Below are 22,122 nucleotides of genomic sequence, written 5' to 3'. Positions count from 1 at the left end.
GGACCCCTTCCACGGCCTGAGAGCAGGCTCTTATCTGACACTTGGAAATGAATTGTCTGAGGAGATGTGTGCTGTCAAAGCAAGAGATTTTATTGGGAAGGGCTGCCTGGGTGGAGGGCGGGAGGGTGAGGGAAGCTGAGAGAACTGCTCTGCCACGTGGCTCACAGTCTCAGGTTTTATGGGCATTGGATTAGTTTCTGGTTTGTCTCTGGCCAGTCATTCTGAATTGGGGTCCTTCCTGGTGGCATATGCATCACTCATCCAAGGTGGATTATGGCAAGGAAGATCCTGGGAGGCTGGTAAGACCTACAGATTGGAGTCTCCTATCTCCTTTGACCTTTCCTGAATTCTTCTGGTTGGTGGTAGCTTGTTAGTTCCTTGTTCCTTACCCAGGACCTCCTGTTGTAAGATGACTCCTGCAAGTGGTTTCTCTGGTGCCTGGCAAGGATGGGCGGGTGGTTTTGGTTAGTGGTTCCCCTAACACTTTGTCCTTTGGTTTTCTTGAGTAAGGGAGTGAATGTATACACTTTTAAAAGTCAGTGTTTTAATTAATTTATTTAAAACATTTTGTATATCGGCTTTTTTGTTGTGTTTTAGAACTCATCACCAGTCTCAAGGCCATGTAGATCTTTTGTTGTTTTCTAAAATGTTTATAGTTTTTAATTGAAATGTGGTGCCAGTTGCAAAGTTTGTGTTCATGTTCCTTTCATTCCGTATGGTTTTTAATCAATTGTTCCCTGGCCGTGTGTTGAGCAGTGTCTTGGAGATTTTTGGCTCTGTTTCAGTTTGGGCTTTCAGTCTGAGCGCTCACAGCAGAGCTGCTTCTGGGTGAGCCCTCTGAGGTCTGTGAGCGCGGGGCTGCCCACTCTTCTCTGGTGGCCCGCAGGGGGCGCCAACCCCCGCTCTGACCCGTGGGCACAGGACGCTTTGCCTTCAGACTCTGCTCGGTGACCAACTGGCGGGAGCTTTGTCTCCTCAGGACCACCAGGGCTCAGGCTTCTGGATAACGGGGCTGCGTCCAGGCTGAGAGGAGCGGGGTTGCCTCAGTGCCCACCAGCAACACCGCAAGAGGGAGAAATGAGGACGAAGTAGACGTTTCCTGTGTCCAGCTGAATGCTGACTGGAGGTCCATCTCAGAGGACTCAGGAAGGAAAGAGCTCCATGTGCAAAACGGTGGGTTTTTAGCTAGATTTCTGTATGATCTAGAGGATGGCCAGTGATGTTCTTTGGTGTAAGTGGCCAGTTTTCCTGTCACTGTTTCTTGAAAGGACTGTCCTTTCCTCTTCACACGTTCTTGGCTTTTCATGAACTGTCCACAAACATGTGGCTTTATTCCTGGGCTCTCTATTCTTTCCTCGAGTCCCTGTGCCTGTGTTTGTGCCAGTTCCTCACTGTTGTGGTTACTGCAGCTCCATGATGTAGTTTGAAGTCAGAGAGGAAGATGCCTCCAGGTTCATTCTTCTTTTTCAGAGTCTTTTTGGCTGTTCAGGGTCCCTAGTTGTTGCAGAATATTATTAGGAATATTCTATGAATATTTCTATGAAAAATGCCGTTGGATATTATATTTTGATTGCAGTGCATTTGCTGATGGCTTTTGTTGGAATGGACATTTTAATAACTCATTCTTCCAGTGCATGAGCATGGAATATTTGTGTTTTCTTTCGTTTCTTTATCAGTGCTTTCTAGTTTTCTGACTACTGGTCTTTTATGTCCTTGGTTAAGTTTTTTTCTTAATTTTTGTTTCTGATTGTTATTACTGTATAGAAACACAACTGATTTTCGTATATTGATTCAGATGGTAAATTATAGTATTTTATATGATTGTAAATTGATCCCAAAGTATTCAACTTTTCTGAATGTATTCTAACAACTTTTTGTGAAGTTATGCGGGAAATTTTATTTGTAAATTCCATTTGGACTCCTTCAAGGGCAATGAACATCACAACTTCCCTTGAACTTCATCTGGGTAAGTCTTGGCCTCTATAAGAAAGTTTCAAGCCTGTCTGATCTGATTTCCTTTTGTGGTATTGATATGGTTGTTTTGAAAAATAATTTACTTTGCAGTAACTTAAAATGTGCAGGAAACTCTTAATAATGGTAAAAGAAAAACTCACATTTGCCACATCACCTTAAATACTCCATGTGTTTTACCCAAAACGGGTGCATTCTCCTGTGGAACCAGCACATAATCTCCAAAATCAGGAAGTCATATAGTTTCTACATTATAATGTAATCCACAGCCCCACTTCCACTTTCAGCAATTGCCCAATTGTATGAATGTATCTTTTTTCCCATCCTCATCCAATTTTTTTTTAGACTGTTACTGAGATTTTCAGACATTTGGACAAACTTGGTGGATGTAAAGAAGACATGGTGAATATGGGATCTGGGTGGCCTTTTCTATGTGGATTTTTTTCACTAAAGATGTTTTTAATGTTTATTCATTTTGTAACATGTATCAATACTACATTCTTTTCCCCCATAGTAATTAAAAATAAATAACATGCCATTTACCATTTACATATTTGTAAGCATACAGTGTTGTAGTATGAACTACCTTTACTTGTTTTGCAAACCAGTTTAATAATGTGCACCTTGTACATGCTTTGGAGAAACTCAGGAAACTGAGTCAGTGACTGAAATGGCCCAAGATATCACCTTAGATACCGTCTTCATCTAAAAACAAAACAGGGGCTTCCTGGTGGTCCAGTGGCTAAGACTGGACACTCCTTAAGAAGGAAGCCCAGGTTCCATCCCTGATCAGAGAACTAGATCTCCCATGCCACAACAAAGAGTTTGCATGCTGTAGCTAAATATCTGGCTTGCCTCAATGAAGGTCAACCTGGCTCAGCCAAATAAAAAAACAAATAAATATTAAAAAATAAAACCAAAGGAAAGGAAGGGTATGGTTGTTGTACAGATTTACATGTTAGCTTTCCCTATTGATAAAAAAAAGAGTTTCACAAGACTGTCATCCTTCTATCTGATATATACAGAGAATTCCTTTGAAATGAGATTTCTCTTGTAAATGTGACTCAGAAGAGCCATCTTGAACTTGGGCTTCAGAGGTGATCATGTGCCCTCTTTAAAAAAAAAGTTAATTAAGTCCAACTAATTCTCACACTGAAGGGGTATATTTTGGGGTAGCATTTGCTCCCCTTCACTTTGGATGTATCCCAGTTTGCTTACATAGTCATCTACCGAAGACATCCTGATATTTGAAAGTTTTTAGCTATTAGAAGTAGAGCTCCTGTGTATAATTGTGTGATAATTTTTGTCTGGACATTTTTTCAAAGCTGTTTACTAAGTACTAGACATGTAGTGTTCAGGTCACAGGTGAGCCTTGTTTAGCTGAGGAAAAATCCAGTTAAGTTTCTCTGTGGCATGTGGGATCTTCCTGGGTAAGGGATCGAACTTGAGTGTTTTGCATTATCAGGCAGATTCTTTACCACTGAGCCACCAGAGAAGTCCCACCCTGTGCCCCCCTTTTTTGAGTTTACTGGATCTAATAGGTGTGCAGTGCTACTTCACTGTTGTTTTAGTTTGTAATTTCCTTATGATATATGATTTTGAGTATTTTTGATATGCTGATTTACTATCTTTATATTTTCTTTGGCCAGGTGTTCAGATTTATACATTTTTAATGAGGTTGTTTGTTCCAGATTTTTTGGTATAATTGGAGTACAATCCAGAAGTAGATTTTTTTGGGGACACCTTTGATTTCTCCATGATTCAGTGAATGTTGTCAGCTTGATCTCTACACTTACAGTAATAAAAGAACCATTGCTATTTAGAATGCGGGGGCTTTAGGGAAGTCATTAGGTCATGAAGGCTTTGCTTTGCCCTCATGAACTGAATTAGTGCCTGCTCATGCTTAGTCATGTCCGACTCTGTGACCCCATGGACTGTAACCCGCCAGGCTCCTCTGTCCATGTGGTTCTCCAGGCAAGAATACTAGAGTGGGTTGCCATTTCCTGATCCAGGGAACATTCCCTACACAAGGATCATACTCAGGACTCCTGCACTGCAGGAATATTCTTTACTTTCTGAGCTACTAGGAAAGCCCATGAACTGGATTATTGCCCTCATAAAAGAGCCCAGGGCACTTCCTTGCCCCATGTGATGTGTGGGCACAGCAAAAAGACAGCCATCTACAAACCAGGAAGAATGCTTTCATCATAACCCAATCCAATCTTAAACTTCCAGCTTTCAGAACAGTGATAAATAAATGCTTATGTTATAATTACTATAACAGCCCAAACAAGCTAAAGCAATCATTAACATAATGTTCAGATATCAACAGTTTTCACCAGAAGACTATACATGAAAGAATGTGTTCTGTTAGATTGCACTTGTGTAAAATTCAGAAAAAGACACAAACTTTGTAGAGTGCTAAAAGTAAAGATTCCTCTAACTTGAGTAATACTGACTCAGAGAGAAGAGGAGAAGTTTGTCTGATGTAGTGTTGGTCTTCTACTTGGTGTAGAAGTTTGGTCATAAAGGCATTTTTACTTTGAAAAAATTCAATAAATTGTTAACTTATGTTTTGTGCACATTTTGAATGTGTACTGTAAACGTTTGAAATATATTTAAAATGATACTACTCTTCAAAGAAGCAAAACCTCCTTTGAATTTGAAAGCAGTCTCTTTGTCTACTGAAGGCAGAACATACTAGTTTGCGAGGGCTGCAATGGCAACCCACTCCAGTACTCTTTCGGGGAAGGTCCCATGGATGGAGGAGCCTGGTGGGCTGCAGTCCACGGGATCGCTAGGAGTCGGACATGACTGAGAGACTTCACTTTCACTTTTCACTTTCATGCTTTGGAGAAGGAAAAGGCAACCCACTCCAGTGTTCTTGCCTGGAGAATCCCAGGGACGGGAGAGCTGGGTGGGCTGCCGTCTATGGGGTCTCACAGAGTCGGACACGACTGAAGCGACTTAGCAGCAGCAACAGCAGCAGCAGCAGCTATAACTAAGTACCACAGACTGGGGTGGCTTAAACAAAAGAGACTGATTTCCTTCCAGTTTGGAGGATAGTAATTCAAGATCAAAATGTTAGTAGGGTTGGTTTCATTCTGAAGCTTCTATCTGGCTTATAGACACCCATCACCTCCTGTGTCTCTCACAGTGTTGCCTGTGTGCATTTTTGTGTTCTAATCTCCTTTCTTAAAAAAGATACCAGTCATCTTGGGTTAGGATGCACTATTTGAACCGATTCCAATTTAATTTCCTCTTTAAAAACTATATCTACAAATTCAGTCATATTCAGAAGTACTGGAAGTCAAGATTTTGATATGTGGATATTAAATAAACTTTTCAACCCATAACCCAAAGTGAGATGGTAATAGGTTGTGGCACAAAGTTATGATAATTGTGTGGAAGAAATTGTGTTAAATTGGATTAAGCAAATGTTATGGGTAACAGAATATAGCATGAGTATCGATGGCAGACATCAATATTATGATGTAGACTTCCTAATGTGTGAAGGAAAATATTGACACGGAATCTAAAAAAGAAAAGCACTAGAAACCAGTTGGGCCCCATGGCAAATCTGCATTGTACCCAATTGTTATTTCTCCAGAGAACTCATTTAGTGCAAAATACTGTCTAACAAAGCAATTACTTAATACTCACCTATATGTATAATCTCTTAAGGAAATGGCATTAATCTACAAATATATAAATCCTGCCTGCATTATTCAGCAGAAGAGCCATGACACTGATGCTCTTTCTAAAATGGCTCTTCCTTCAAAGGTATGTAGACTTCTGTATTATACATTTATTTATAACCATCAAAACTCTGCTTTCTTATTTGGGCAATCATGTGCCAAAACTAGACTTATGATTCATAAATGACAAGAAAGAAAAAGCAAATACCAATGATGAGAAAAATGTGGATATTTACTATTTTAGGTACTATTACTTATATAATTCTTTGAGTCATTTAGGTGTATGGTAAGGAATATATTGAATGCCATTCTCTATGATTCTTTACTTAATGACTCATGCTGCTACTGCTAAGTCACTTCAGTTGTGTCTGACTCTGTGCGATCCCATAGACAGCAGCCCACCAGGCTCCCCCGTCCCTGGGATTCTCCAGGCAAGAACACTGGAGTGGGTTGCCGTTTCCTTCTGCAATGCAGGAAAGCAAAAAGTGAAAGTGAAGTCACTTCAGTTGTGTCCGACTCTGTGCGATCCCATAGACAGCAGCCCACCAGGCTCCTCCGCCCATGGGATTTTCCAGGCAAGAGTACTGGAGTGGGGTGCCATTGCCGTCTCCTAATGACTCGTAGCTACCATTTATTGATGACTGCCCAGTCCATGAATGTACAAAGTGTCAGAAATGACTGAGCATGCACACAAACACACACAGACATGTATGGAGAACTGTACGTTCCATAGTGCATACTTTCTGTTGCATAATCCTCAAAATAAACCTACCCATATAAGGAATCCATTTTGACCAAAAAAAAAAAAAAAAAAAAAAGATGAAGCCCAGAAATATTAAGAAACATTGTCCAGAGTGCATGGATCAAAATTGTTAAAGCCAGAATGGGAATTCAACAAGTTCATGCCATAGCCCATGTTTTTATCAGTAAATTCTACTCAGTTCAGTTCAGTCACTTAGTCGTGGCCGACACTTTGCAACCCATAGACTGCAGCACGTCAGGCCTCCATGTTCATCACCAACTCCTGGAGTTTACTCAAACTCATGTCCACTGAGTTGGTGATGCCATTCAACCATCTCATCCTCTGTTGTCCCCTTCTCCTCCCACCTTCAGTCTTTCCCAGCATCAGGGTCTTTTCAAATGAGTCAGTTCTTCAAATTAGGTGACCAAAGTATTGGAGTTTCAGCTTCAACATTAGCCCTTCCAATGAATATTCAGGATTGATTTCCTTTAGGATGGACTGGTTGGATCTCCTTTCTGTCCAAGGGACTCTCAAGAGTCTTCTCCAACACCACAGTTAAAAAGCAACAATTCTTCGGCACTCAGCTTTCTTTATTTTTTATTTTTTCAGCTTTCTTTATAGTCCAACTCTCACATCCATACATAACTACTGGAAAAATGATAGCCTTGACTAGATGGACCTTTGCTGGAAAAGTAACGTCTCTGCTTTTTAATATGCTGTCTAGGTTGGTAATAACTTTCCTTCCAAAGGGTAAGTGTCTTTTACATTCATGGCTGCAGTCACCATCTGCAGTGATTCTGGAGCTCCAAAAATAAAGTCTATCACTGTTTCCACTGTTTCCCCATCTTGTTGCTATGAAGTGATGGGACTAGATGACATAACCTTAGTTTTCTGAATGTTGAGCTTTAAGCCAACCTTCTCACTCTCCTCTTTCACTTTCATCAAGAGGCTCTTTAGTTCTTCTTCACTTTCTGCCGTAAGGGTGGTATCATTTGCATATCTGAGGATGTTGATATTCCTCCCAGCAATCTTGATTCCAGCTTGTGCTTCATCCAGCCCAGTGTTTCTCATGATGTACTCTGCATATCAGTTAAATAAGCAGGGTGACAAGATAGCCTTGACAGACTCCTTTCCCGATTTGGAACCAGACTGTTGTTCTAACTGTTGCTTTCTGACCTACATATAGATTTCTCAAGAGGCAGGTCAAGTGGTCTGGTATTCCCATCTCTTTCAGAATTTTCCCACAGTTTATTGTGATCCACACAGTGAAAGGCTTTGGCATAGTCATTAAAGCAGAAATAGATTTTTTTCCTGGAAATTTCTTGTTTTTTTTTTTTCAATGTTTTTCCAACAGATGTTGGCAATTTGATCCCTGGTTCCTCTGCCTTTTCTAAAACCAACTTGAACATCTGGAAGTTCATGTACTGCTGAAGCCTGGCTTGGAGAATTTTGAGCATTACTTAACTCGCAAATGAGATGAGTGCACTTGTGCGGTAGTTTGAGCATTCTTAGGCATTGCCTTTCTTTGTGATTGGAATGAAAACTGACATTTTCCAGTTCCGTGGCCACTGATGAGTTTTCCAAATTTGCTGGCATGCTAAGTGCAGCACTTTCATAGCATCATCTTTTAAGATTTGGAATAGCTCAACTGGAATTCCATCACCTCCACTAGCTTTGTTCACAGTGATGCTTCCTAAGGCCCACTTGACTTCGCCTTCCAGGATATCTGGTTCTAGGTGAGTGATCACACCATCGTGGTTATCTGGGTCATGAAGATCTTTTTTGTACAGCTCTTCTGTGTATTCTTGCCACCTCTTTTCAATATCTTCTGCTTCTGTTAGGTCCATACCACTTCTGTCCTTTATCATGCTCCTCTTTGCATGAAACATTTTCTTGGTATCTCTAATTTTCTTGAAGTGATATCTAGTCTCCCATTCTATTTTTTCCTCTATTTCTTTGCCAAGGAAGGCTGAGGAATGTTTTCTTATCTCTCCTTGCTATTGTTTGGAACTCTGCATTTGAATGGGTATATCTTTCCTTTGAATGGTTTGCCTTGGAAATGAACAGAGATCATTCTGTCGTTTTTGAGATTGCATCCAAGTACTGTATTTCAAATTCTTTTGTTGACCTTGATGGCTACTCCATTTCTTCTGAGGGATTCCTGCCCGTAGTAGTAGATATAATGATCATCTGAGTTAAATTCAACCATTCCAGTCCATTGTAGTTTGCTGATTCCTAGAATGTCGATGTTTACTGGGGACCAGCCCCAGTTGGATCCAGGGATTCCCTCCGGAAGACGGCGTTGGCAAAAGAATAGATAAAGAGATAAGGAAATAATTTTGCAGTTAAGAAAATAGAGGAGAGAAAAGAGGCTTATATTCCTTGGTTTATGCAGAAAGCCAATAAAGCCCCAGCACGGGACTTGCTCTGTTCACGTAGGCCGCAGGCGCCCTCTCGAATCGCGGAAGGTGCCCCACCTTAGGCACCTTCTTGAGTGGGTCTTAGAAGCTCAGGCAGGAAACTGAATGCAGAGAGCCCCTGCACTCCAGGGAAATCAGCCTGAAAAAGAAAAGGAAAGAGAAAGAGCTTCAGTAAGCAAGGCCCGCACTTTATTTTCCAAAGTAGTTTTTATACCTTAAGTTGTGCATAGAGGATAATGGGGGAAGAGTCATGCAATGTCAGCAGTCCTTGATCCTTATCGAAGCCAGGCTTTTTTTCTGCAAACTTATCATATGCAAAAGCTTTAGGTGATTTACATCATCTTTTGGCCAGGAGGCCTGTTAACATTTTATGACCCTTTCTTCAGAAAACTTATTTTTCTCTAAAGGTGATTATTCTAAAGTCAGGTGCCACCCTCCGAAAGCATTAGATAAAGTTGCATTCCTATAGGGCAAAAGCGTGGTGGGCTATAACAAAAAAGAATTAACTCAAGGGTCCAAGGTTACGAACATTAAAACTACTACTTGCATTTCTATACACCAACTATATTAACCAATACACTCCCAGGGACACAGTAGGTAAGGGATATGGAAACTTGGCAGCAAGCATTAGCTCAACAAAGAAATCCTCTACTAGTTCTATTTAACAATTTTAAGTCTCTGAGAAGCTCTGCATTGTTAGAATATCTTAAGCTTCCCGTGCCTCTCATGGTTGGGAGGCTGTGAATCTGAACAAACCTGTCCGACAAGCTAGAAAGTCATCAGAGGGGTTTGAATGGAAACACTCCTATTATGCCCAGGAGACTTATTAACTAGAGTTTTAAATTGACTTTTTTACAGAGAAAGGTTGTCGGGGATAGCCCCCTGTTAATGTCAGAGGAGTTGGTGAAAGTCATGAAATAGTAAAACAGAAAGATTTTGGTTTTGGGGTAGATGCTCGGGCAGGATCAGGGGGCCTCTCGAGTTCTGATTCGCCTTTGCATGTCAGATCCTCTCCACATGACCTTTGTCATGGGTGGGAACTCCCATGCTGGCTCCCAGCAGACATTCACTCTTGCCATCTCTTGTTTGACCACTTCCAATTTGCCTTGATTCATGGACCTGACATTCCAGGTTCCTATGCAATATTGCTCTTTACAGCATCAGACCTTGCTTCTATCACCAGTCACATCCACAACTGGGTATTGTTTTTGCTTTGGCTCCATCCCTTCATTCTTTCTGGAGTTATTTCTCCACTGATCTTCAGTAGCATACTGGGCATCTACTGACCTGGGGAGTTCCTCTTTCAGTATCCTATCATTTTGCCCTTTCATACTGTTCATGGGGTTCTCAAGGCAAGAATACTGAAGTGGTTTACTATTCCCTTCTCCAGTGGACCACATTCTGTCAGACCTCTCCACCATGACCTGCCCATCTTGGGTGGCCCCACGGGCATGGCCTAGTTTCATTGAGTTAGGCAAGGCTGTGGTCCTAGTGTGATTAGATTGACTAGTTTTCTGTGAGTATGGTTTCAGTGTGTCTGCCCTCTGATGCCCTCTTGCAACACCTACCATCTTACTTGGGTTCTCTTACCTTGGATGCAGGGTATCTCTTCACAGCTGCTCCAGCAAAGTGCAGCCACTGTTCCTTACCTTGGATGAGGGGTATCTCCTCATCACCACCCCTTCTGACCTTGAACGTGGAATAGCTCCTCTAGGCCCTCCCCAACCAGTAACGCTGAAGAAGCTGAAGTTGAATGGTTCTATGAAGACCTACAAGACCTTTTAGAACTAACACCCAAAAAAGATGTCCTTTTCATTATAGGGGACTGGAATAAAAAGTAGGACGTCAAGAAACACCTGGAGTAACAGGCAAATTTATCCTTGGAATACAGAATGAAGCAGGGCAAAGATTAATAGAGTTTTGCCAAGAAAATGCACAGGCCATAGCAAATACCCTCTTCCAACAACACAAGAGAAGATTCTACACATGGACATCACCAGATGGTCAACACGGAAATCAGATTGATTATATTCTTTGCAGCCAAAGTTGGAGAAGCTCTATACAGTCAACAAAAACAAGACCAGGAGCTGACTGTGGCTCAGATCATGAACTCCTTATTGCCAAATTCAGACTGAAACTGAAGAAAGTAGGGAAAACCACTAGACCATTCAGGTATGACCTAAATCAAATCCCTTATGATTATACAATGGAAGTGAGAAATAGATTTAAGGGACTAGATCTGATAGATAGAGTGCCTGATGAACTATGGACTGAAGTTTGTGACATTGTACAGGAGACAAGGATCAAGACCATCTCCATGGAAAAGAAATGCAAAAAAGCAAAATGGCTGTCTGGGGAGGCCTTACAAATAGCTGTGAAAAGAAGAGAAGCAAAAAGCAAAGGAGAAAAGGAAAGATATAAGCATCTGAATGCAGAGTTCCAAAGAATAGCAAGAAGAGATAAGAAAGCCTTCCTCAGCCGTCAATGCAAAGAAATAGAGGAAAACAATAGAATGGGAAAGACTAGAAATTTCTTCAAGAAAATTAGAGATACCAAGGGAACATTTCATGTAAAGATGGGCTCGATAAAGGACAGAAATGATATGGACCTAACAGAAGCAGAAGACATTAAGAAGAGGTGGCAAGAACACACAGAAGAACTGTACAAAAAAGATCTTCATGATCCAGATAATCACGATGGTGTGATCACTCACCTAGAGCCAGACATCCTGGAATGTGAAGTCAAGTGGGCCTTAGAAAGTATCACTACGAAGAAAGCTAGTGGAGGTGATGGAATTCCAGTTGAGCTCTTTCAAATCCTGAAAGATGATGCTGTGAAAGCGCTGCACTCCATATGCCAGCAAATTTGGAAAACTCAGCAGTGGCCACAGGACTGGAAAAGGTCAGTTTTCATTCCAATCCCAAAGAAAGGCAATGCCAAAGAATGCTCAAACTACTGCACAATTGCACTCATCTCACATGCTAGTAAAGTAATGCTCAAAATTCTCCAAGCCAGGCTTCAGCAATACATGAACCGTGAACTTCCAGATGTTCAAGCTGGTTTTAGAAAAGGCAGAAGAAACAGAGACCAAATTGCCAACATCTGCTGAATCATCAAAAAAGCAGGAGAGTGCCAGAAAAACATCTATTTCTGCTTTGTTGACTATGCAAAAGCCTTTGACTGTGTGGATCACAATAAACTGTGGGACATTCTGAAAGAGATGGGAATACCAGACCACCTGACCTGCCTCTTGAGAAATTTGTATGCAGGTCAGGAAGCAACAGTTAGAACTGGACGTGCAATGATAGACTGTTTCCAAATAGGAAAAGGAGTACATCAAGGCAGTATATTATCACCCTGCTTATAACTTATGTGCAGAGAACATCGTGAGAAATGCTGGGCTGGAAGAAACACAAGCTGGAATCTAGATTGCTGGGAGAAATATCGATAACCTCAGATATGCAGATGACACCACCCTTATGGCAGAAAGTGAAGAGGAACTAAAAAGCCTCTTAATGAAGGTGAAAGAAGAGAGTGAAAAAGTTGGCTTAAAACTCAACATTCAGAAAACGAAGATCATGGCATCTGGTCCCATCACTTCTTGGCAAATAGATGGGGAAACAGTGGAAGCAGTGAGGGACTTTATTTTTTTGGGCTCCAAAATCACTGCAGATGGTGACTGCAGCCATGAAATTAAAAGATGCTTACTCCTTGGAAGAAAAGTTATGGCAAACCTAGATAGCATATTCAAAAGCAGAGACATTACTTTGCCAACAAAGGTCCATCTAGTCAAGGCTATGGTTTTTCCTGTGGTCATGTATGGATGTGAGAGTTGGACTGTGAAGAAAGCTGAGCGCAGAAGAATTGATGCTTTTGAACTGTGGTGTTGGAGAAGACTCTTGAGAGTCCCTTGGACTGCAAGGAGATCCAACCAGTCCATTCTGAAGGAGATCAGCCCTAGGTTTTCTTTGGAAGGAATGATGCTAAAGCTGAAACTGCAGTACTTTGGCCACCTCATGCGAAGAGTTGACTCATTGGAAAAGACTCTGATGCTGGGAGGGATTGGGGGCAGGAGGAGAAGGGGACGATAGAGGATGAGATGGCTGGATGGCATCACTGACTCAATGGACATGAGTCTGAGTGAACTCCGGGAGTTGGTGATGGACAGGGAGGTCTGGCGTGCTGCAATTCATGGGGTCGCAAAGAGTCGGACATGACTGAGTGACTGAACTGAACTGAGCTGAACTGATCTTTCCTTTTCTCCTTTGATTTTCACTTCTCTTCTTTTTTCAGCTATTTGTGAGGCCTTCTCAAACAACCATTTTGTGTTTTTTGCACTTCTTTTTCTTGGGTATCATCTTGATCCCTGCCTTCTGTACAATGTCATGAACCTCCGTTCATACTTCTTTAGGCACTCTGTCTAGCAGATCTAATCCCTTGAATCTATTTGTCACTTCCCCTGTATGATTGTAAGGGATTTGACTTAGGTCATAGCTGAATGGTCTAGTGGTTGTCCCTACCTTCTCCAATTTAAGTCTGAATTTAGCAAGTGAATTTGGCAAATGGATTTGGATAATATTTGTCATCTCTCTCTCTTTTTTTTCCCAATGAACCACTTTCTTTACTTTTTTGAGATTTGTTTCAGTGTTGCATGAAGAATGATGATGTCAAGGTTTTTGGTTAAGTTATGTTCCTGGTTTTAGTTTCCAATTTTCAAAACAATTTGTGGGTGACCTTGAACCACTCATTTTGTGTCATTCATCCAGTTAATTTTTAGGATGAATTATCTGACCTCCAAGATCACTTCTGGCTCATAATCTCTCCAAATCTTGATTCTTTTGGAGAATTTAAAGCAATTTTGCTATTTGCAGAAAATTCAGGATAGTTCTGTAAAGCACTTTAAAAAATAGATCTCATTCATACCTATATATATATATATATATATATATATATATATAAATTTTTTTATAGTTAAGCATCTCTAGTATAAAATGTATTTAACCTTGACTCTCTTCCTTGCTCTCTCCCTCTTTAACACACACACACATACATACAGACACACTCACACACACAATGCTTTCTTGTTTTAAATTCCCTTTTTCTCGAGGGAGTGCAAGTTAAGTTATAATAATCTGGTGCCAATGAATTTGCCTTATGTAGCTTCTCCATAAAAGGTGAGAAGGAACTAAGGAGGAGTCTGGGATCCTTGGGCACTGAAGAGGAAAACTTGGCCTGAGTATCATTCTGTCCATGATTTTCCAGCAAAATTGAGGTAGTACAAATGGGAATTTATGAACAATCTTGGTTTCCATTCAGATTATTTAATCTGCTAGCTATCTTTGATGTCTGAACTACCAGAGAAGCACCAAGAATACTGGAGTGGATAGCCATTCCTTTTTCCAGAGGATCTTCAGGACTCAGGGATCAAACCTGGGTCTCCTGCATTACAGGCAGATTCTTTTCAGTCTGAGCCATCAGGGAAGCCCCTACTATCCATATTTTGTGAAGAAACTGAACCTCAGAATTATTTTACATAGGTTTTAAAAAAATTTTTTTTTTATTTTACCCTTCAACACAGAGATAATAGTGATCACGATCACAAATAGGTGGCGAGATCTTGTGAACTATTAATAGGTGAAACTTCACAGCCCATTTTAATTTTTTGACTGCCTCATCAGAGACAGGCATTGTGCTAGGAATTTCCCAATGTTGTCTGCGATCCGCATACCTCACTGTGAGACAGCAGTTTTCTTTTTCTACACATGAACTTTGAAACTGAGAATCCTTACTTTTCCAAAGACAGGCAGTTAATTATGGTGCAGAGTGAAGATTTTATTTCCGATCTGACATCGAAGTTGATGCTCTACTGACTCCAAAAAGAGCCCAAGTTCACTGATAAATTGTTCTACTACAGTCAACTTCTCCACTAATGACCTCTACTTGTACTCATTCTCCCTAGATGTTTCTATGTGATCTGTACTTTTGAGGCACCTGGGATCTCTTCAACAGCCATGAGATGCATAGGGTGTGCATTGCTGTGTTTGGCCTGAAAGATAATGCTTATTAGAACTAAAAGCACAATAGAAAACAAAGTGACTGAGCAACATTGTATAATGCAAACCAAGAATGTTTTCCTGAGGTGCAAGGTGCTTTCCTGAGGCAGATATTATACCATGTAAAGATGGGAGAGATTATACCCATGATATTAAGGATACTGGTCACATAATGTTATCAGAAGATATTCTTCTGATTAAACCGCCTTAACTTCCCTTACTCCTGAGATGTTTCTATAATTTTAATTATAATGTGTTTCATCATTATCTGGATAGTTCCTTGGGGAGATGCTCTCAATGTGTGCAGTGTTCAAGATTCTATTATAAATAGTGAGGAATTATCATCGTTTTCTTGTTGCTGCTCAAGGCAGGTCTGCAAATTTTATATTCTTTGCAATAGAGATTAATGCAGTCACATCTTTAATTTTTAGCCCTTTTTTGAAGAAGAGACTAAGACCTTACTTGTGGACCTATTTGTTATCACAGTGTTTTATTGTCTGGAATTATATACTTGGGAAATATTATTATTTATATTAATAGTTGATATAAAAATTCATAAGAATATCTTGCTACCATAGGGACTTACAAGAATTTTTGCTCTTTAGGTTTTGCCTTTTATGTCTTCCCTACAAACCCAGTGATTTTCACATTGTGTTTTAAAATGTATCTGAATGGAATTGAAAGTATTGTGTCATTGGGAATGATTGTTATTCTCAGTTCAGTCACTAAGTTGTGTCCTACTCTTTGCCATCCCATGGACTGTAGCATGCCATGCTTCCCTGTCTTTCACTATATTGAAGAAATAATTATACCTTTGCTGTATCGTGTGTGTGTGTGTGTAAAATTCCTGAAAAGTTAATGAAAGTGATTTTTTAAAATTTATAAATTATACATTCTATATGCTTAATTGCTTTAAGAGATGATGCACAGTTGTCTAATAAAGTGGCTGTCTATGAGAAGTTACTTTGGTCATCTGGCCCTAGGACTATGGGATCACTTAACCTTGAGAGGCATAGATAATGGTGGTCCAAGAACTCTGTTTTTCAGGCTCTATAGCCATGTCAAGCTCTTCTGGTTCATCAAGCATGAATTATCAAAAGGATAACTTTTCCCCTTTTTTGGATGATAATCAAACTGCATTTTAAATGTAGAGAAATAGAATATTAGAAAAAGTTATCAAAGAGGCAGTAGTGATATAAAGTTATTGAGTGTACCCCTAGAGTTCAGTTAATTGGTTTGCATTTCCATCTGGCCAGTTTGCAGATGTTGGATCCAAGGAGAGCCTCTTAGTCTGTCAGTGCTTCAGTTTTCTCATTTTTCAGAAAGATATGCTAATTAGAACCTCTCTCATGGGACCTTTATTTATAAAAGATTGTGTAAGGATTCAACAAAAGTTAGCTATTATCTTACCTTAAAACTGAGACTGTTGCCACTAGAACAATTTTTTAAATAGAGATTTTATTAGTTATGGACACAGTAATGCATTCTATGAAGCTGATCTGGAGATCAGGATGCTTAAAAAACGTGTGAATATCCCTGAATGTCTACAATATATAACGTAGTCAGTAATATAAAGTAGTCAGTTTGAAGTGTTCTAAAATGAATGAGACAAACTCTACTATCACAGAGCTAATGATTATGAAAAGTAGAGGAAAACCCACATATCACACAGGAAGGGAAATTGGAGAAGTAGTATTACTTTATGTTTCTTAGGTGCCTTGATTATTTTTTATATATATTTAGTTGCTGTTGTTGTTCAGTCACTAAGTCATATTTGGCTATTTGAGACTCCATGGACTACAGAATGCCAGGCTCCTCTGTCCTTCACTATGTCCTAGAGTTTGCTCAGACTCATGTCTGAGTTGGTGATGCTATCTAATGATCTCATCCTTTATAATTAGTTGTACCAATAATCTAAATCAAACTCTGTTAATTAGGTAATTATGGGTTCACCAAGCAGAGGTAAGAGTTTTTATATACGAAAATTCTTGGTCTTAGCTCTATCTCCCAGTCAAAATCAGTAACTCTCATCTGGTTTAGTTTATCCGCACTTAGAAGCCAGAAGATCTATGATCATGAAAATATAGGGTACAGGTGAACCCAGACCAGAACTGAAATATCAGTGACTATGTTACGTGCCCAGATCATTTTCTCTATGGTGTATTTAATTCCCATATGAATAATTTCAGGGGTAGGAAGAGTGTTTACAGAGATTAATCAACTTCCAAATTGTGAGTTGCTACTAGTTGGAGGGAGCCATGATACAATCAGAGTTTATACACTTTTTAAAATAGTTCCTCTTCTAACTTTTTGTATTTTTATTTTCTTTTTCCTCAATACTTTTACATAACTGGCTACTTGCCCGTAACTGAAAAGTCACATCCTCAAAGAGATCTTTGACCACTCTGTGTGCATCCTGCCTCTTCTTATTTCTGTGTTTATCAGCATGCTCCATTTTCATCTCACAGTGGTTCCATTCCCTAGATTGTCTCATTTCTGTATTTTTCATTCACTCCTTTTCAAAAAGAATCAATTATGATGCAAACCAAAATCCCGTGTAGCTTGTTCAATTTCATATTACAAAACTTAGACTACTTCTAGATATAATGTAATAAATAATAAATATAATATAGCAAATATATTTGATATAACATTGATTTTGATGTTTGTAAAGGAATTCTTATAAGAAATTAGAACTACAGCCCATTTTATGTCATAATATTCCCTTCAAGCAATATTATTATGGGGATCTTAAATTCCTGAGATGATGTTAATCCTACAGATGCATCCCTAAGTACTCAGAGCAGTTTACTTCTCAGAAGACTTATCTGGGGAAGTGTATTAAACAGAGAAGACATTCCTTGTGGACATTTTAATTGCAATGACATTGCATTTGAAAATAAATAATTATACATAAAATGGATTGTTGCTGAAAAGCAGTAGAATCTGAAATAAGACAATAATTTTAAAAGCATGGCACCTGAATTTTATATGTATATAGAACTTATCTATTGATATAATTTTGATATGGTGATTGATCTACTTGCGGTTTACTTTTCTGAGATAACTGTTAAACTGATACAGTCTGTGTTGTTAAATACTGCTTACCTCATCCTGCAAGCAGCAGTAATCAAGCAAGTGAAATATATAGCTAAATAAAATAAAACATGACTAGGGTTTTCATAAGTTTAAAGCTTTTTACATCATATGCTGGCATAATGTAGAAAACTATGTCAATGACTAGATTGTAAGACCAAGGTTTAAGACAATCATCCCATAAAATCGAGTATATAAGAAGATATCTTCTGGACTTCCCTGGTGGCTCAGTAGATAAGAATATGCCTACCAATGTAGGAGACATAAGTTCGATCCCTGGTTGTAGGAAGATTCCACATGCCATGGAACAGCTAAGCCCGAGAGCCACGACTACTGAGCCTGCGCTCTAGAACCTGTGAGCCACGACCATTGAAGCCTGCTCACCTGGAGTCAGTGCTCCAAAGCAGGAGAAGCCGCTGCAGTGAGAAGCCCACACACCCCCACCAAGAGGCGCCCAAGCACAGCCAAAAATAAATAAATACATTTTTCAAAAAGGATATCTTCCAGTCATAGGGAAATGAGTAAGTTAATATTACATGTGCATTTGTATTAGTATAGAAAATGAGAGGCTACCATCATACACACAAATAGTATTCAATGGAAATAGAATTTCAATGATTCACTCTTATTACTTCCCTGTTCAGTACAAAGTAGTTGTCTGAACTTATTGAATATTTACATTTATGAGTCTCAAGTCATTTCCTATAAGACAATTTGTTGAAATCGATTTGGTCATTCTCTGATGACTCTCAGTCTAGCTTTACTTCTATTAGCACTCTATTATGTTAGCATCATTGAAATAATTTAGCAAAAATAAGTGTCTAATACTAGTAGTATATGAATGTAATTGTCTGTTCTAGAGTTAAGAAACTAATAAATATTGTAATAATTACCTATAAGTCCTATTAAAGGAAATAAATGTGATTATATACTCATATTAAACTTTGTGCAAAGTCTACATTGATTTTTATATTATATGAAGTAGAATACTGATAAACATGACTCAAAATTTTCAAGAATAAAATAAATCCATTCATTTCTTTTAATTTGTCCATAGGCAATGAAGACTGGGTCTAAGTGAAGGCAATGCCAAATTTCACAGATGTGACAGAATTTGTTCTTCTGAGGTTGACCAGTCATCAGGAGCTTCAAGTTCTCTTTTTTTGTGGTGTTTCTAGTAGTTTACACGATCACTCTGATAGGGAACATTGGTATGATTATTTTTTTTCTTTTTTTTTTAATTAATTAATTTATTTTTTTAAATTTTATTTTATTTTTAAACTTTGCATAATTGTATTAGTTTTGCCAAACATCAAAATGAATCCGCCACAGGTATACAGCTCCATGTACTTTTTCTTGAGTCATTTGTCTTTTGTGGATGTGTGGTTCTCCTCCAATGTCACTCTGAAGATGCTGGAAAACTTACTATCAAACAAAAACCATTTCCTATGTGGGGGTGTTTGGTGCAGTGTTACTTCTTCACAGCCCTTGTCCACGTGGAAGTATATATCTTGGCTGTGATGGCCTTTGATCGCTACATGGCTGTCTGCAACCCTCTGCTTTATGGCAGTAAAATGTCCAGGACTGTCTGTGCTCATCTCATCTCTGTGACATACATCTATGGATTCTCTGTTAGCCTAATCTGCACACTGTGGACATATGGCCTGTGCTTCTGTGAAAACTTTGAAATCAACCACTTCTATTGTGCTGACCCTGCTCTTATCAAGATTGCCTGTGGAGGGGTCCACACTAAAGAATGCACCATGATTGTTATTGCTGGGATAAATTTCACATATTCCCTCTCAGTGGTTCTCATTTCCTATACACTCATCATAGCGGCCGTGCTGCACATGTGCTCTGCCGATGGCAGGAGGAAGGCATTCTCCACGTGTGGGTCCCACCTGACAGCTGTTACCATGTTTTATGGGGCTCTCCTCTTCATGTATCTCAGGAGGCCCACTGAAGAGTCTGTGGAGCAGGGGAAGATGGTGGCTGTGTTTTAGACCACAGTGATTCCCATGCTGAATCCCATAATCTACAGTTTGAGAAACAAAGATGTGAAAGAGGTGGTCAACAGAGCAATCGTCAAAGCAGACTTGAGGCAGTGAACCTGCAGTACCTAATTCCGTGTATGCTGCTTCCTGCTATAAATGTCCAGGCATATAAATTCCCTGTTTAAAATAGACTGTATACAGGCAACATTTAAATGTACTAAGAGGTCCAGTCTAACACAGTGATGGTTTACCCCGTGAATGGACTCTCAGGACTAAGCCTCCTTTATCTACATATGCAAACATACTAACCCTGACTTATTACTGTTAGTCACAGTGTATGTAAAATTGTGCTAGGTGTAGTCATTGGATAACTCATAAATACATTTGCATAAGCACATGTTGGAGAAGGAAATAGCAACCCACTCCAGTATTCTTGCCTGGAGAATCCCAGGGACGGGGGAACCTGGTGGGCTGCTGTCTGTGGGGTCGCACAGAGTTGGACACGACTGAAGCAGCTTAGCAGCAGCAGCAGCAGCAGCAGCAGCAGCAGCAAGCACATGTTAATTTGGAGGTATCTTTGTAAGAGTTTAATATGCTTTCTTTAGGATATTTTCTATATATAATTGCTTTTCACTTGTTTTATAAGTAATACATAATTTCATGAGAAAAAATTAAGACTTCATCACTTTTCCATGAGTATAAAAGTTGGTGGATCCTCATTTACCAAAAAAGCTTTCAATAACATTCATACATACATGGACTTTTGAAAACAAAAATGTATTCATAATCTTCAACTAGTGTCATGAATCAATCAGAAGGTTAGCTCTCAGTATGTATTGCTCTATAATTAACACTATTTGTGTTTCAAGCAATCTGTTGACTCACCGTAATTCTACTCTTTGGTTTGGATTTTGGCTAGTTGTTTTTCTCTTCATTAATTTAAATAGGTGAAAAATTTATGAGTAAAGCCTATCATGTCCTTCTTATAGTTTAAAAAGATGAAGCAGTATGGATTTTTGTCATTTAAAATCTAACTTTTGATCAGAAGAATGTCCTATTAAACATTTGATTGCTATGATGAAGGTATTGTTTGATTCCAAATTCTTGTCACTAACATTACATTCTTAGGTCCGTATTTAGCTCCTTAAGTCAAGCTTTTAATAACTAGAGTGGATCAACCAGATAAGAATCTGTGTGAAACCAAATGTCATTGCACTAGACATGTGTTAAAATGTGATCAGCACAGCTCAAACTGGTATCCATTGGGATCTGATTACACGTTTGCAATTCAATTTATGTTGATTGGTGTCCACTTAATCTACCTTCATTCTTAATATAAGTGGAATACATTTTTTGTCCTTGTTGACTCTTGCTAATAATACCAGCATAAAAGCAAATCAGAAGCAGAAGTAATTTCTCATGAATGAGTTTATTCTTGTTTAAGGGCTAATCCAATTAAAAGGGGTGCACAACTGAACATGTGTAGAAAGACTCTGAGAAGTAACATTTACTTGTGGTAGTATCACTGGAAAGATGGATTCATTTAAGCACAGCAAGTATTGTTACTCAGGCTAATTTACTAATTGCCCACAAACCACATTCCCTCAGATTGGTTCTCCAAAAAAGCAGATGGTGGGAGGAGAGTTCTTTTTCATAACTTTAAGGTTCTGAGCAGGAAGAAAAAGTACTATTTGATTAGTATTGGAAACTACATTAACATTTTTTTTAATGTTTTCAAATCACCCGAGTTTGCTTCTAACAAGTTGGTGTCAAGTATGAAACGATAGGCTGCTCAAGAAACAATCATACGGACAGAGATCATTATAACTTGACCCTTTAAGATCAAATTTCTGTGATCCTTATGGCAGACATAGACCTCAGTGTCCACTGTTTTATGTTTTATTTTATAAGTAAAACCTTTGTCATCCAGCTGCTCACCAGGTCCCCATCGCCCCCGTCAGTGGGAGACAGAATGCTGTCAAGTCCTGGCAATGAGCCGTCAGTAGAAAGTAGTGCCTGAAACCTAGAGACCACCTTCTCTATGTTAAAGCCATTAGATATGGACTTTTTTCTCTTCCTTCCCACTTAAAACTGTTGCCACTGAAATGACCACTTTTTAGACAACGATGGAAACCACATATTGAGGGT

The 22,122-nt window shown here is 39.2% G+C and overlaps 1 pseudogene; it reads left to right on the top strand.

The window, feature by feature from the left end:
• The first annotated feature begins 873 nt into the window (after window positions 1-873).
• On the top strand, window positions 874-20,269 carry LOC112580699 (annotated as a pseudogene).
• Window positions 20,270-22,122: the final 1,853 nt, after the last annotated feature.

The sequence above is a fragment of the Bubalus bubalis genome, chromosome 20, assembly GCF_019923935.1.
Source record: "Bubalus bubalis isolate 160015118507 breed Murrah chromosome 20, NDDB_SH_1, whole genome shotgun sequence".
NCBI classification, from domain to species: domain Eukaryota; kingdom Metazoa; phylum Chordata; class Mammalia; order Artiodactyla; family Bovidae; genus Bubalus; species Bubalus bubalis.
The sequence above is the reverse complement of the archived record's forward strand: the minus strand, read 5'-3'. Positions and strand labels throughout refer to the sequence as shown.